At 44.4% G+C, this 15,198-nt stretch overlaps 1 protein-coding gene across 5 annotated transcripts in view; it reads left to right on the top strand.

Moving 5' to 3' along the window:
• SERTAD2 (SERTA domain containing 2) overlaps window positions 1-15,198 on the top strand; it is a 126,229-nt gene that overhangs the window by 29,226 nt on the left and 81,805 nt on the right. The window contains exon 1 of one of the 5 annotated variants that reach the window (XM_082249583.1): window positions 2,878-3,003. The exons of the other annotated variants lie outside the window; for them this stretch is intronic. The gene's annotated coding sequence lies outside the window, so the exon portion shown is untranslated. Of the gene's footprint in view, window positions 1-2,877; window positions 3,004-15,198 lie in introns of those variants that run through there. 5 annotated transcript variants of the gene reach the window in all.

Here is a 15,198-nt window from a genome sequence, read left to right as displayed (position 1 = left end):
CTTTGCATTGTACACCAGGGTAGTGCATGCTGAATCTGCACCTCTGCATTGTACACCAGGGTAGTGCATGCTGAATCTGCACCTTTGCATTGTACTCCAGGGTAGTGCATGCTGAATCTGCACCTCTGCGTTGCACTCCAGGGTAGTGCATGCTGAATCTGCACCTTTGCATTGTACTCCAGGGTTGTGCACGCTGAATCTGCACCTCTGCATTGTACACCAGGGTAGTGCACGCTGAATCTGCACCTCTGCATTGTACACCAGGGTAGTGCATGCTGAATCTGCACCTCTGCATTGTACACAAGGGAAGTACACGCTGCATCTGCGCCTCTGCAATTTACACCAGGGGTAGTGCACGCTGCATATGCGCTTCTGCATTGTACACCAACAGTGGTGCATGCTGCTGGTGTGAACAAACCCTTACCACACAGTCCAATCAGAGTTAGGCTGCTTTCACACTGAGGAATCTTTCAAGCACTTTTGTGTTAAAAAAGCACCTGAAAAGCTCAAGAAAAATGATTTCCTTTTAAAATCAATGAATGTCTTCACACTGCGGCAGTGCACTTGCGTTGCAGTGTAAAAATTCCTGCTTGCAGCATTTTTGGAGCATGTTTGGGGATTTAATAAAACTGCACCAAAAACGAACCTTCCAATTTGAAAGCAATTGAAGATGCGGCAAATACACAACTGCGTTGTGTTTTTGATGCAGTTTTGGAGTCACGTGTCCTTTAAAAACCGCACCGAAAGTGTGGTAAAATCTAGGCAAAATTGCTGCAAAAACGCATCAGTGTGAAAGCAGTCTTAGTGCAGGGAAATGCATCCCAATAGATCTATATTGATTGGTTTGTGCAAAAGTTATCGCGTCTACAAACTATGGGAAATATTTATGTAGTTTTTATTTATTTATCTATTTATTTTTTTACTAGTAATGGCGGCGATCAGCGATTTTTAGCGAGACTGCAACATTGGGGCAGACAGATCGGACACCTAACTGACACTTTTGAGGAGACCAGTGACATTACTGCAGTAATGGGGAGTGATCGCGGGTGCCTGGCGGACAGCGCGTCCGCTGGATTAGCTAATTGGCTCCCTCCGTAGCCAATTGGCGCATGCGCATGCCTCTGACGGCGCGCTTAGGCCCACTATCTGCTACATGAAGCGACGTGCAGGTATGTTGTTTCGCGTAGCAGAGCCGACCTGCCACAGTAAAACTACGGCGGCTGGTCGGCAAGTGGTAAAGCACTGCAAAAAAAAATAAAAAGATTCTCCATCGCATATTAGCACATTATGACAGACTTACCTTAAAACGAAGCCCTCCAGCGGCCCGCTGTCACCTCTAACAGGGCTTACATCTTCACCCGATCTTCCTTCAAGGTTTATGGGCCCTGGCCGTTAGATTGGCCGAGCCGCAATGACATCACTCCCGCACATGCGCACAGGAGTCATGGCTGTGGCACTGTGCTCTGAAAGACCAGCATACTCAGTACTCCTTCCCTTCAGAGTGTGGTGCGCATGGGCCTGTGACGTCACCGGCTGCAGAAATAGTGAACATGCACTGTTTAGGAGATATTCCTTATACCTACATTTACCCTTTATTATAACCTTACCTGTAAGTACAAGTCACTAAGCAGTGTGTACTACCCCTTTAATTGTAACATTACAGCAGGAATAGCAACACTGAATCCTAGGAGACATGCTTTTTTATTCTGGGTCAGGCCTGCTGAGCGACAACATGTTGTAAACTTAAAGCGGAGCTCCAGTCACCATAATCAGTTTTTATCTAAAAGCACCCCCATGATTGGCACAGGTTGCACATTACTATCTGGATACTGTTGCAAATGTAACTATGTGTGTTTTTTTTTTTTAATCTGTAAAAAATGACCTGATCTCGGAAGCAGGCAGGTGCCATCGCAGTTCTGGGCATCTGAAGCCCTCTCGTGTCTATTTCCGGGACCCAGCATGCACCTCCCGATCTCGCGCTTGCGCAGTGATGACACTGCGCGGCGCCGTTTTCTGTTTGCAGATTGCAGGTTGCCACAGCGATGGCGGTGGCAGCCAAGGATGCCGCCCTGTTGTAATGGCAACCTGTCAATCAAATGAGAATCAGGCGATTCCCTTGGACTTCTGGGATCGATGACGCTGATATCCCAGGAGTCCAATGATGACGACATCGCCTAGGCGGCTGGGACCGGAAGTGCCACTGACACATTTAAAATAAAGATATTTATAAAATAATTAAAAAAAAAATGAATTTTCTTTTAGGGCTGCACTGCGGGTGGGCATGTGAGTAAAAGAAACTTGCAAACATGGGTGGAACTCCATTTTAAAGTGGTCAGTACTTAAAACTGATCATGGTGCACATGGACCTGGCAGTTAAATGGGCTTGGAAAGAATACAAGTGTTGTAAAAAATAAAAGTGTTTTTTCAGAGGAAAGGTTTATTGAAGTCAGGAATATTTAACAGATAATTTAGTTAACTTTTTATCTAAATGCTTTTTGTGCAGCCTACATGCAGGGGCACGACTGTAGGTGGGGACACCCTAAAACTTGGGCCTTTCCTTTTGAAGCACCTTTTTCTTTTTTTTTTTTTTTCTTTTTTTATTCGACAGACCGATACTTTAGCCAAGTCATAGGTGATTCATTTGATTGAGAATAAATGATTCATTGGCAGTCATCTGTTTTTCGTGGTAGAGAAGCACCCTTACGTTTCACTGAGATCGAAGGCTGAAAATTGTAGTTTTTCTGTTGCTCGGTGTTGAAACCGCAGCCTACAGTGTTCACATTCCATGATTGCACTGGCAATAGGCAGCAAGCAAGCCAGCTCGGGGAGGAGGGCTGTTTCTTCTCCTCCTGACAGAGTACAGCATGTTCTCTGACTGCCGTCTGCTGCTAGACGCAAAGTTTTCAGGGAGATTAGGGACACCCTGAAATAGAACCAGATCGCAGATTTCATGTGCGTTTGTCTTCTTGGGATCTATAGTGTAATGTCCATTGGTGTGTTCAGGTGAATACATTACAAAGTAGGGGGGTTGTAGGGTTTTCCAGGGATCCTGGGATCAGGGATCAGGATTTTAGTGTAATACTGTATGCTGTAACAGATTTATAAACATTGTTTATGGCAGACAGGTAGCAGCTGGTGACAGCTATGTAAATATGTCCGAAAATTATTTTTCAACTCTTTTTCTAAAAGAAACTAAAAAGAGTTATGTTTATCATCACCGTTTTTGAATGTAATATTCTTAAATATGCCATTGCAATGCTTGTACACCCTGGCATTTGAGGTTCAAGATGACATTTGAGATGCGTTTGCCATGCATTCACACTGACTTGATGGAGCATTAGGAGCAAGCAAAAATTTCATTTGAGAAATTCACTTTCCACCATCCCAAACGTCCTCCTCCCTCCACAACATCAAAAACTGCCCCCTTCTATTATGTATCATGGTCGACCCACCCTTCACCACCATACCCCCCTTGGTGAGCATGACTTAAGCCGACCATAGGCAGATCAAAATTTGGCAGGTTTAGCATGGACCGACTGAATTTCAATCCATATATAAGCAGGCTGGTTCTACAAAAGTCAATCTATCGATCAACTTCAGTACAACCAGCCTGTCTGGGTTTTTTTCATGGTTGAAGAAAAGAAAATTGCATAATCTATGATTAGCCTTAAAGCCTCCTACTGCAGCTTTGTGGGATACGCCATAATTTCTCCAAGGAGGCTTCCCCACAGCACCAGAATTTGGTGCTGCGTCATCAGGGGGCTGGCGGCTACCCAGCCCTGGAAGAGACAACCGGCTCCCGAAGGTAAAGTAAGCAAAGATGGCAGGGCTGGATGACAGGCAGTGGAAGAAGGCTTTTTTTTTAGGAAAAATACGCTCACAAAAAGGCCATCAAAGGTAAGTGGCGTATTATAGATTAATTTATTGGGAATAGGTGGGAATATAATGAATCATTTAATTCCAGTTTACAAATCATGCCTTGTCGAAGTACTTCTCGACAAAATTATTGCAAAATTTGTGGTGGGCTCAGATAGACATCAGTGCTAGATGAAGTCTGTATTATCACTTATAACTTCTGATTCATAGACATTCGGATGATATTAATGGCTGTTCTAGGGATTTAGCTGGTAGGAAAGACAGTAAAACATTAACAGGAGCTCGGGAAAACACATTTAGGCTCTATAGACACTGAGCAGATCCCTTGGCAGAAAACAAAACGCTCATATAGAGTGTTTTTGTACACAGTTTAGGCAAGTTTAGGAGTGTTTAGTGTTTTTTCTGACAGAAAGCTCTAATCAAAAACGTAAACCTAAGGCTCCATTCACACTACCATGGCACGACTTGTGCGCGACTTCGGGGGCGACCTGTGAAGCCCCGTGCACCGCGACTTCGGCGCGACTTGCACGGACTTCACATAATGGAAGTCAATGCAAGTCGCCTCCAGGTCGCCCCGAAGTAGTACAGGACCCTTTTTCTAAGTCGGAGTGACTTGTGTCGCTCCTATTAGAACGGGTCCTGTAGCACTGCATGGACCACGAGGGACCGTGACTTGTCAGGCTGACAAGTCGCCTGACAAGTCGCGGTAGTGTGAATGGAGCCTAAAGGTTTTTTTTTCTGCCCCTAAACACTGAGCCTAAATAATGCCTCTAATGGCATGGACACATAGGATTGAGCTGCTTCTACAGGCATAACACAAAACTCCTGTAGAAGAAGCAATCTTTTTCAAGCCCAGTGTGCATGGACCCTTAAACTTCTGCCTATGCTTGGGAATGGGGCTGTCCACATCCTAGAGCAAGGATTTTCAACAAGAGTTCCATGGAACCCTAGCATTCCCCTATAGGCTGCTGAGGGTTCCTTGAACAAAGAGCAATTTCTGCCTCTCAGATAAGTTCCCCACAGACACCATTGATCTTTTTAACTATCTTTAAGGCGGTAATTCTTCCCAAAGACCAAAAATGTAAGGAGCATTCTTCCCAGTGACCATCTTACTAGTGTATCATGAGTTATAGATATAGTAATTTTTAGCTTGGGTTCCCTGAGCCTGGAAAGTTATTGCAAGGGTTCCTCTGTGTTGAAAAGGTTGAGAAAGGCTAACCTAGGGTTTGTGCTAGAGTGCGTTCAACGGTTACCTCTCAAATCCCCACGTGCCGCAGTTTGGGGTGTGATCACACAGGGTTCAGGGAAAGGCATCTTCCAAGGACAACCTTATAACCGCACTGAAATGGCACATTGAACAGAACTGCAGTTTTTAGCACAAAACTATGAAGAGGCGTTAAAGGTTCCTAACAATTAGGTCCAGTTCATGCGATTCAAGGAGTTTCCTGAATGAATGTTCAACATCAAGATTCCCATAAAATAAAACCTCAAGCTTTTTTAGTACACACCAATGCAGCATTTGGTGTGAACTGAAACAATAGGAGATCAGGTAGATTGCCTTGTTTATGTGTTGTGACTGCATTGAGCAGCACTGCTTAAGGGTCCTCTCACACGGGCTTTCCGCCCGGCGGACTTAGTTTTGCTCAATGGGGATCGATCCACCGATCCCCGCTGAGTAGGGGGATGACAGGTCCGTCTCCGCTTACTTTACAGAGACACACCTGTCAGATTCCCGCTCTCCTCTATGGGAGATCGGATGAAAACGGACCGCCTGTCTGTTTTCATCCGATCCTTTCTGATCCAATACTCCAGACAGATGGAAAATAGAGTTTCCATCCATCTGGATTTCACAGACAGGATCAGATCTGATAGCAGCGGGTGTCAATGGAGGTGTCACCGCTGACATCCGCTGCTCCAGAGGTACATGGAGCATCCAATCAGGTCCACCTGAAAAAACTGGCAGTTTGGAAAGCCCGTGTGAAAGGGGCCTAGGGGGTGGTTCACACCAGATGTGGTGGGACTGCGTTAGGCGGTTATTCCTGTGCAGTCCCACAGCATTGACAAGTGAAAATGCCTTGTCTTCTATGTGTCCGGTTCACTCCACTGCATTGTGGTGGTGTGCAGGCACTGTGTACTGAAAAAAAATATTCCATGCAGTACTTTTTTCTTTTTTTAGCACAGCGTGGTGCAAGACAATCCACTGCCTTACACCACACAGCCAGTAATGAAACTTTGAGATGTCTGTGGGACGTTTTGTTCAAAAAAAGAAAAGAAAAGGCGAGCACAGCGCATATTCACGGCACTGATCTCACCGCACACCAGCCGCAAAAGCTGCAGTGTCAATCAGCCCTAAAGCTGGCCAATGTGGCTGCATATTTGCCAACTGCCCTGTTTTTGCCGGGACAGTCCCAGCAAATAGGAGCCTGTCCCGGGTAATTTACATTGTCCCTTGCACTTAATTTATGTTTACATATTACATTTTTTCTATGGTCACACCTGAGCACATTTGACACTTTAGAATTGCGGGCAATTGTGATGAGAATTTTACACTTTAGGCAGAAGTAGTGCAGCTGAATGGGAGAATTATTCCAACTCTGCTACTTTGGCCTTAAGTTTGAAATTCCCTTTTCAATTTCCTGTAAATCTCTCTTTATTGAGTGGACCCTATAATCTGATGATAAGTAGGCAGAGATTAATTATGCTGAGTGGGCGGAGCTTCAGGGAGATGGGTGTGGTAAATAATTAAAGCGGAGTTCCAGCCTAAACACACACTCACCTGTCCAACGGTCCAGCGATGCGGCCGCCCGAAGCCTCACTCTTCTCCCTCTCTGCTCTGCGGCGCCGGCATCACTGGTGTGGGCATCCGGCTGTGACAGTTTGCGGCTTCACAGCCGGGTACGCACTGCGCATGCGCGAGTTTCCCTACGCGTCGTGATTGGCCAGCAATCTTCTGGGACCTCTGACATGTCCCAGAAGATTGCAGGGAAGGAGGGAGAGAGGAGAACTTCCGCTCAGGGCGCCGCGGCGCTCCGAACGGAATTGGGAGCGGGTACCTGTCAAAACTAGGTACCCGCCCCCCCCCCCCAAAAAAAAATGACATGCCAAATGTGGCATGTCAGGGGGTTAGAACTACCTAAACCGGAAGTTCCACTCTTGGGTGGAACTCTGCTTTAATAGCTGTGCTGCAAAGTGTCCCTGGAAATTTTTTTCAAATGTTGGCAACTATGTGGCTGTTGTGAACAAGATTTAGAGCTGAACTCAACTTTATGTGTAAGGGCCCTTTCACACACGGAGTCCGTCAGGCGGACTCCGTTTTTCTCAGCGGGGGATCGATTCGCCGATCCCCCGCTGAGCAGGAGGATGACAGCTGTGTCTCCACGCTGTGTGCAGAGACAGAGCTGTCAGGTCCCCATTCTTCTCTATGGGGGAATCAGATGGGAACGGACCGTCTGTCCATTCTCATCCGATCCGATCTGCTGGACGGATGGAAAATAGAGTTTCCATCCGTCCAGATTTGATGGATCGGATGTCAGCGGACATGTCTCCGCTGACATCCGATGCCCCATAGAGATGCATGGGGTGACCGTTCAGATCCGCCAAAAAAACTGACAGGCGGATCTGAACGGTCCGCCTGTGTGAAAGTGGCCTTATGGTACTTGCACATGTCACCGATGTATGAACATCAGATTAGTGGCAGAAAATGTCTACATAAAAACATGAGGAGGGGCTGTATAATAAACATGTGTAACGTGCATAAAAAATTCTTCTTGCTTTTTCTTTTTTTTTCAATCAATACATTTTTATTTGTTTCATCAAAAAAGACAATAACAACGAAGTTACATCAACTGGATGTAGAATACAAGGGTAGAAACAGGGTAGTGGAGCTTCATTTCAAAGATTGTCATTAAAATATTACAATAGTAGATGGCAATAGTAAATATATAAGCAAGAGAGAACATATACATAGGAGAAAATATATATTTAATGGTGGAACTATGGTTCAAACTTCCAAATGGGAAGAGAAGGGAAGGGGTAGCTCCTGCCCACCCGGCCCAGAGCCCCAAGGGGAACAATGTCGCCGAGTCGGGTGGTGAAGCCACCCCCCCTGCATGGGCAGCATTGTACAAAACTTAGTCATTTATTGAGTAAGAAATTGCTAAATAATTACTGTGGTCTATAGGGCCACGCCATTCTTGCTTTTTCTGTTGTGTCGAATGTGCGTATTATCTTCTAGATTGTAAGCTCTAACGAGCAGGGCCCTCCAATTCCTCCTGTATTGACTTGTATTGTAACTGTATTGTCTTCCTTCACATTGTAAAGCGCTGCGCAAACTGTCGGCGCTATATAAATCCTGTATAATAATGTATGATAATTTGTGAAAATCCTGTCCAGCAATGCAGTTTTCTTTTCACTGATATTCAGCGCAAGTTTACACGCCTGTGTGTACAGGCCAATAAAAAATGTATTAAATTATTGAGGATTTTTTGATCTGAGGCATCTCTATAAAGTTGCAGGCAGTTGTCGGTGAGTTGTGATCAGCAACATGCTTAGTTATTTGACTCCTAATATTTTCCACTGTGTGTGTGCTGTGTGAAGCTTGGCTGGCTGCAGCGCTGTAGGAACGCCCATGACTGATGGTAACCTATGCAGATGACTGGGGGTGGATGCTGCAAGAACTGCGAAGGCCACCTCTTTCTCTATGTCTCTCCCCCCCTCTCGGTATCTTCTTTTTTTTTTTTCTCTCCCTCTCTAAAGTGCGACACAAACTTGCCACAGCAGGTCTGACTAGTTTTAATTGCCTTCAGGGAGCTGCGTATAGCACTGCTAGACTAAAGTATACATACCTGTTTCATAGCTGTGCGGAAAACTGTTTCAAAATGTATGGAACAAATGAATGAAAAGTTTATTAGGAAGGTTGAGTGTCCACAAAGGCCGGATGCTAGCTCCCATCTGGTGTAGAATAGATCCCCCCTTGGGCTGTGCCCCCAACGCTGTGCTGGACAGGAGATTCTCGTCTGGGGATTTGATGAAAGCAGTTATGGATCGGTGAAGAGTGCGGCCTTTGTGCACTTTTAAATAATGCGATATGCTGCAGACGTACAGAGAAAGCTGCAAGTGGTGCTGATGCTATGGGCAAATAGCTAAAAACATGGAAGCTGTTGTACCTGCCAAAGGATTTGGAATTCTACACAGCCGTTCCTGAGATTTACACAGCCCGGCCAGACAGCAGCCTATTGAGCTGACTTACTTTATTATAATTAAAGCGACTATGCCAGGAAATCTAAGTGTATCAAAAAGTATGCCCTGTAAGGGCCAGTTCACACCAGAATGTTCTGTGCACGTTTCCCACACTGCATCTAAAAAGCACTGCACTTGCGATCTGTGGGGGTAGTCAGTACAATTCTAACTACATCCCAAATGTAGGTCGCAAAATCTGGGCTTTTGTTGTCATTGGACCGCATGTTACAGTAGTACCATGTGATCCAGATGCTCTGCATTTAAAATAGTGCATGCACTACCTTTGCTGCAGTCCAGCGCATTCAAATGAATGGGCTGAAATCGCACCGCACCTGGATCGCATATGAAATGCACAGGAACGCAAAGCACATTACTGTGCAATTTATGGCGTGAACCTGCCCTAAAAACAAAATAAATATGTTTCCCATGCCACCAAACACTGCTCCAATTCTCTAGGGCAGGGATCCTCAAACTACAGCCCTCCAGATGTTGTGGAACTACACGTCCCATGAGGCATTGTAAAACTCTGACATTCACAGACATGACTAGGCATGATGGGAATTGTAGTTCCTAAACACCTGGAGGGCCATAGTTTGAAGATCCCTGCTCTAGGGAGTGTTGAGCCACTTGGTCTCCAATATGTTTCCAAAGGTTCCTCCTGCTGAGCGATGCGTCATTACTGGTGCCTGCACATCCAATCAGTTCTTTTCAATGTGCAGGGACCCCCGAATCCAAGACCAGTCTGCTATGTAACTATTGACCCAGAGTTTGACTCTTCCTCCTCCTGCCTGCCTCTTGAAACGTATTCCCACCTTTGCAGTCAGGTTTGAGAAACCTCCACCAAGTCTCCATTCACACTGGTACGACTTGGTCAGCCTGACAAGTCACGCACCGTCGCGTCCCATAGTTTAGTACAGGATCGGCTCTAATAGGAGCGACACAAGTCGCTCCGACTTAGAAAAAGGGTCCTGTACTACATACGGGGTGACCTGGAGCGACTTGCATAGTAAATAATTCATTTTATGAAGTCCGTGCAAGTTGCGCCGAAGTCGCGCTGCACGCGACTTCACAGGTCGCCCCCTAAGTCGGATCCAACCTAGTGTGAACGGAGTCTAAAGGTTTATGTGTTCCCATTTATACAGCATACCAAAAAAAATCTTAACTTTCTAGTGTTTTTTTGTTTATACATAGGACTCTATAGGTAGCTTGATATTGTTCAAGAAGAGGAAAGTTATGAAGGATTTTTAGGCAAGGAAAAGGCAAGTAAAAGGATAAGCAGCCATTTTTAATTTTCTTTAAGTTATTCTATATGAATAGGATCATGTGACAAATATAATGTTACAAATATATTACAAATATAATGCCTGTTCGTTTTTCAGGTGGACCTGTTTGGACCCTCCAGTATCCTATGGAGAGGTGGATGTCGGCTGACACCCGCCGCCTTCCGATCCGATCCTGTCCACTAGAAACAGATGGATGGTGGCCCTATTACACATCCGTCTTACCGATCGGATGCCATCGGATGAAATGGACAGGCAGTCCATTTCCAACTGATTGCTCCATAGAGGAGACCAGGACTACGTCTGTGTCTGCTCTGCAAAGCAGATCGGAGCAGACACGGACCTGTCATCCACTTGCTCTTAGAGATCCCCCACTGAGCAAGCGGATCCGGCTTCACAGAGGTGCCTGTGTGAAAAGAGCCTATGCGTTTTTCCAATTTGGTTGAAAAAGTGGAAATACACTTTTGGTCTTGGGCCCATTTCACACTGGTGCACTTTTGCTGCACTTTTCCAGGGTGATAAAAGTGCATGGAAACTATTCCCCATTAAATCCTATGTAACTGTTAACACTGCAGGTGTCCTGCACTTTACAAATATTCATACATGCTGCATCTTGGGTGCAGTTTTTTTAAAGGAGCACCAAAAAGTCACCTTCCATTGTAAGTCAATGGAAACACATCAAAAGTGCATCAGTGAGAAAGGTCCCTTACCATTGGCCATTCAGATTTCCCATCACTGCGATGGGCCAGTGTGCAAGGCTTAAGCTGATCATAGATGGATGAAAATTCAGCCAGTTCTGCCGGGATCGGACAAATTTTAATCCATCTATGGTCATTCCCGTTCTTGAAAAGTCAATCTAATGACTGACGTCTTATGAATAGGATTGTTGGACAGTAGAGAAGTCCCTGCTGTCAGAATACTAGGGCACAGTGGGGAAGATTCCTCGCATGTGTGGATGGGGGAATCTGTTAAGTTTTTTCGATCAACCCGTTGACTGATTGAACAAATTTGACCCTTTGTATGGCCAATTTTTCGAAGCAGGAAGGGAATTGTCAAAAATAAGTTGACTTGTTATGCCAGAGTGGCTTTGGATTTTGAGTTTTTTGGATAGGAAGGGTCACCTGGGAGTACCCTTTGCTCTAAGGCCTCATTGCCCATCTCTCAGAGACATCTTTCCTCCTGGCAGCAGCAGAAAAAAACGCTTGTAAAAGCATTTAAACGCATCTAGACACATTTAGGCAAGTCAAGTGCTTGAGCCATTGACATGAATGTACACTCAAGTGTTTTACGTGCTTAGCATTAACATGCGTTTACACGCATCAAGCGTTTTTTCTGCCATAAAACTGCTGCTCTGGGATGCGCTGGCAGCATGTTTATTTCTGCCTCTAATGCCCCTGCCTGCAAAATGCCTCTAAATGCCTGTGTGTGCATAGAGAAAAAGGGGTTGATTTAAAGGCAAAAGACTGGGCACTTTGCAAAGTGCAGTCTCTTCAGAGCTTAGTAAATGAGGTAAAGCATCACATGCAAGAAAAATAAAGACCATTTTTGCTTGCACATGATTGGATGATGGAAGTCAGCAGAGCTTCTGCTCATTTACTGAGCTCTTGGGCAACTGCTCTTGCAGAGTGCACAGTCTATTTGCCTTTAGTAAATCAACCCCATAGGCTAATATGCAGCAGTGTTTAGAGGGAGGGAAAAAAATGCCAGGCGCCCCTAACAGCAGCATCAAAAACGTCTTATACGTCTTATATACGTCAAAAAAATATTTTTTTTTTGCATATAATGAACGTGTGTCTGGGTACTTTGTCACACAGCTGTAACTGGATTTTAAAGCATAAATTTAGGGTTTTTTTTCATTAGCACAAGGGATGATACTTACACTGAACGAGAAGCATCACTTGTGCTGGTGGCTGATCTCTCCTTTCATTCCTCTGCCCCCACCATACCCCTGCAATGGTCATTTTTTGATGCTACAGGGGTTAATACGAGCAGTTGGTTCTGTCACAGATGCTCATCAAATGTGCTGACTGTGCTGTCCCTTGTGTTGATTACAATTCTTATAGCTTTCGTTTTTTTTTTTTTTTTGGAATGTAATATAGCAAGTGATATGCTTTTTCCCCCCTTAGATTCATTGATATCCTCATCCCTATTAATGACAATCATATTAAATAAAAATGTGCATTTTGTGTTAAACATTGCACCGTGGAAGCATATGCAAATTAAAATGTAATGGTCTTTTTGTATGTCTACCATAAAAAATGTTCCATCCAAATGCCGCATCTTTTATTCACTCTCCTAGACACAGGTGAAATGATTAAAATACAGTAAATGTTAAAGTAAAATCTGGATATTTTCAAATAAAGGTTTAATGAGGTGTCAATCCCGGTTCATTGCCTAATTTGCCCCTATGGGTATTATTATATCAGTAAAATAATACAGAAGCTAAATAGAGGAATACAAACAGAATCATATTACCAGGAGGGTGTGAAAAAAATGATTTTAATGAATGCCGCACAACAAGGTCTATTCTGCGCTCACAGGGTCTGGATGTAGACAGGCATGGTATTGTGGTGGCATTTTGTCTGCTTTCATGCCGCCAATGCAGTTTTGGGGGCTCTATAGACCCCAGCATTTCATGCAACAGTCCGTTCAATGTGATGAAAAAAACAAGCTGAGAAAACAGAGAGAACTGAAAAGGAACATATCGTGTTCAAAAAAATCTTGTTTTTTTTTTTTTTTAAAGTCAGGTAAATATTACCCTGTTGCCACCCGTGTAACACATATGTGCGGCAGCAAAAGGGTGGGCTTTGAGCCCACATGACCCACATATGCATCACTGAGTGGGACATGTGTCTTTGCTGAGAGTGCACTCTCATCTGCTCGGTAGTTGGCAGGACTGGCTCTTGATTGGCTGTCACAATGGTCACATGGTTGCCAATCCTTTGTGCCCCATGGGTGTTCAGAACCCTTTAAAGCAGGTACCCTCAAACTACGGCCCTCCAGCTGTTGCAGAACTATACATCCCATGAGACATTGTAAAACTCTGACATTCACAGACATGACTAGGCATGATGGGAATTGTAGTTCTTGAACAACTGGAGGGCCATGGTTTGAAGACCCCTGCGTTAAAGGGACTCTGGGATAGGTGGAAGAGGTAAATATTAATATTATGTTGCCATCCACCAGGTGGCGATCTGGTCTTCTTTTAACGTCATTGGTTTAATTACTTTTCAGCTGTGCAGAAAAAAAAAACAGCTCGGAAGGAGATTTCTATCAAAGGGCAATGCAAATTAGGCAGTGCTACTGGTCTGTGTGTCTAGCTAACCCGGAGTGCTCTGTGAAAGACTATGTCATGTATATAGTACTTATCTGTAAAAAAAAAAAAAGCAATGTAAAATCCTAAAACAAAAAACTAAAATGGCCTTAAAGTGGATGTAAACCCCATTCATGAAATCTGACGTATGCACATATATCTGCACTGTTTACTTATCTTTCTCCAAAGCTCTAAGTGCCATGACTTTCTGCTGCTTCGTTCCTCTGTTATCAGCATGATGACTTGTGAAAAGTTCTTCGACACAGGAGATAAAAGCAGCTGGAAATTTGTCTCAGGGAGGGAACTTAGAGACAGATAAGCAGAGAGCTGGTCTATTCACAGCACAGCTCTGCAAGTTTCTTTGTTCCTCTGCATATGTGGAATGGAGGTGTGTGCCTTTCCTCCAATCAGCTCACACACAGTGTATGCCCAGACTCCCCTCCCACTGCTGAAACAGGATGAAAAATTTCTAACACGATGTGCACATTCTAAAGAGTCTAGAAACTGAAGACTGCAGAGATACATGTAAAACTTATGTAGGGACATTAGTTTAATCTCTGTGTATCATCTGAGGCTGTTCACTTCATTGGGTATATGTGGGGGTTCACATCCACTTTAGGACTATACCAATTTCTGTTCAAGTCTACTCTTTGACACCTACTGTTTGTGGGTACTCTGCAGAATTAATATCTATAACAATGGTCTTTAAACTTTCTAAACAAAGGGTCAGTTTGCTATCCTTCAGACATCAGGGGGGCTGAAGTGGCCAGTGGGAGTAGAAAATGAATCAGTGTCAGCGGGAGAAAAACATTTTTCAGTGCCTGTAGTCAGTAGAAAGAGGTATAGTGCCCCATCATTGGTATTAGTGGGGGAATAGTTCCTCATCTTTGGTAATAGTGCCCCATCATTGGTATTAGTGGTAGAATAGTGCCCCATCATTGGTAATAGTGCATCATCATTGGTATTAGTGGAGGAATAGTGCCCCATCATTGGTATTAGTGGTGGAATAGTGCCCCATCATTTGTAATAGTACCCCATCATTGGTATTAGTGGTGGAATAGTGCCCCATCATCGGTAATAGTGCCCCATCATTGGTATTAGTGGTGAAATAGTGCCCCATCATCGATAATAGTGCCCCATCATTGGTATTAGTGGTGGAATAGTGCCCCATCATTGGTAATAGTGCCCCATCGTTGGTATTAGTGGTGGAATAGTGCCCCATCATCGGTAATAGTGCCACATCATTGGTATTAGTTGTGGAATAGTGCCCCATCATTGGTCATAGTGCCCCATCATTGGTCATAGTGCCCCATCTTTGGTATTAGTGATGGAATAGTGCCTCACCATTGGTGTCAGTGGAATTAAAAATGCCCCATTGTTGGTCTAAGTAAGACGAATGGTTCCACACTGTTGGTGTCAGTGGAAGAAATGGTGCCTCCTTGTTATTGTCAGTGGGAGGAATAGTGCCCCAAGGGCCAGATAATGGCAAAC

This window comes from Pelophylax lessonae, assembly GCF_965119305.1.
Source record: "Pelophylax lessonae genome assembly, chromosome: 3".
NCBI lineage: Eukaryota > Metazoa > Chordata > Amphibia > Anura > Ranidae > Pelophylax > Pelophylax lessonae.
The sequence above is the reverse complement of the archived record's forward strand: the minus strand, read 5'-3'. Positions and strand labels throughout refer to the sequence as shown.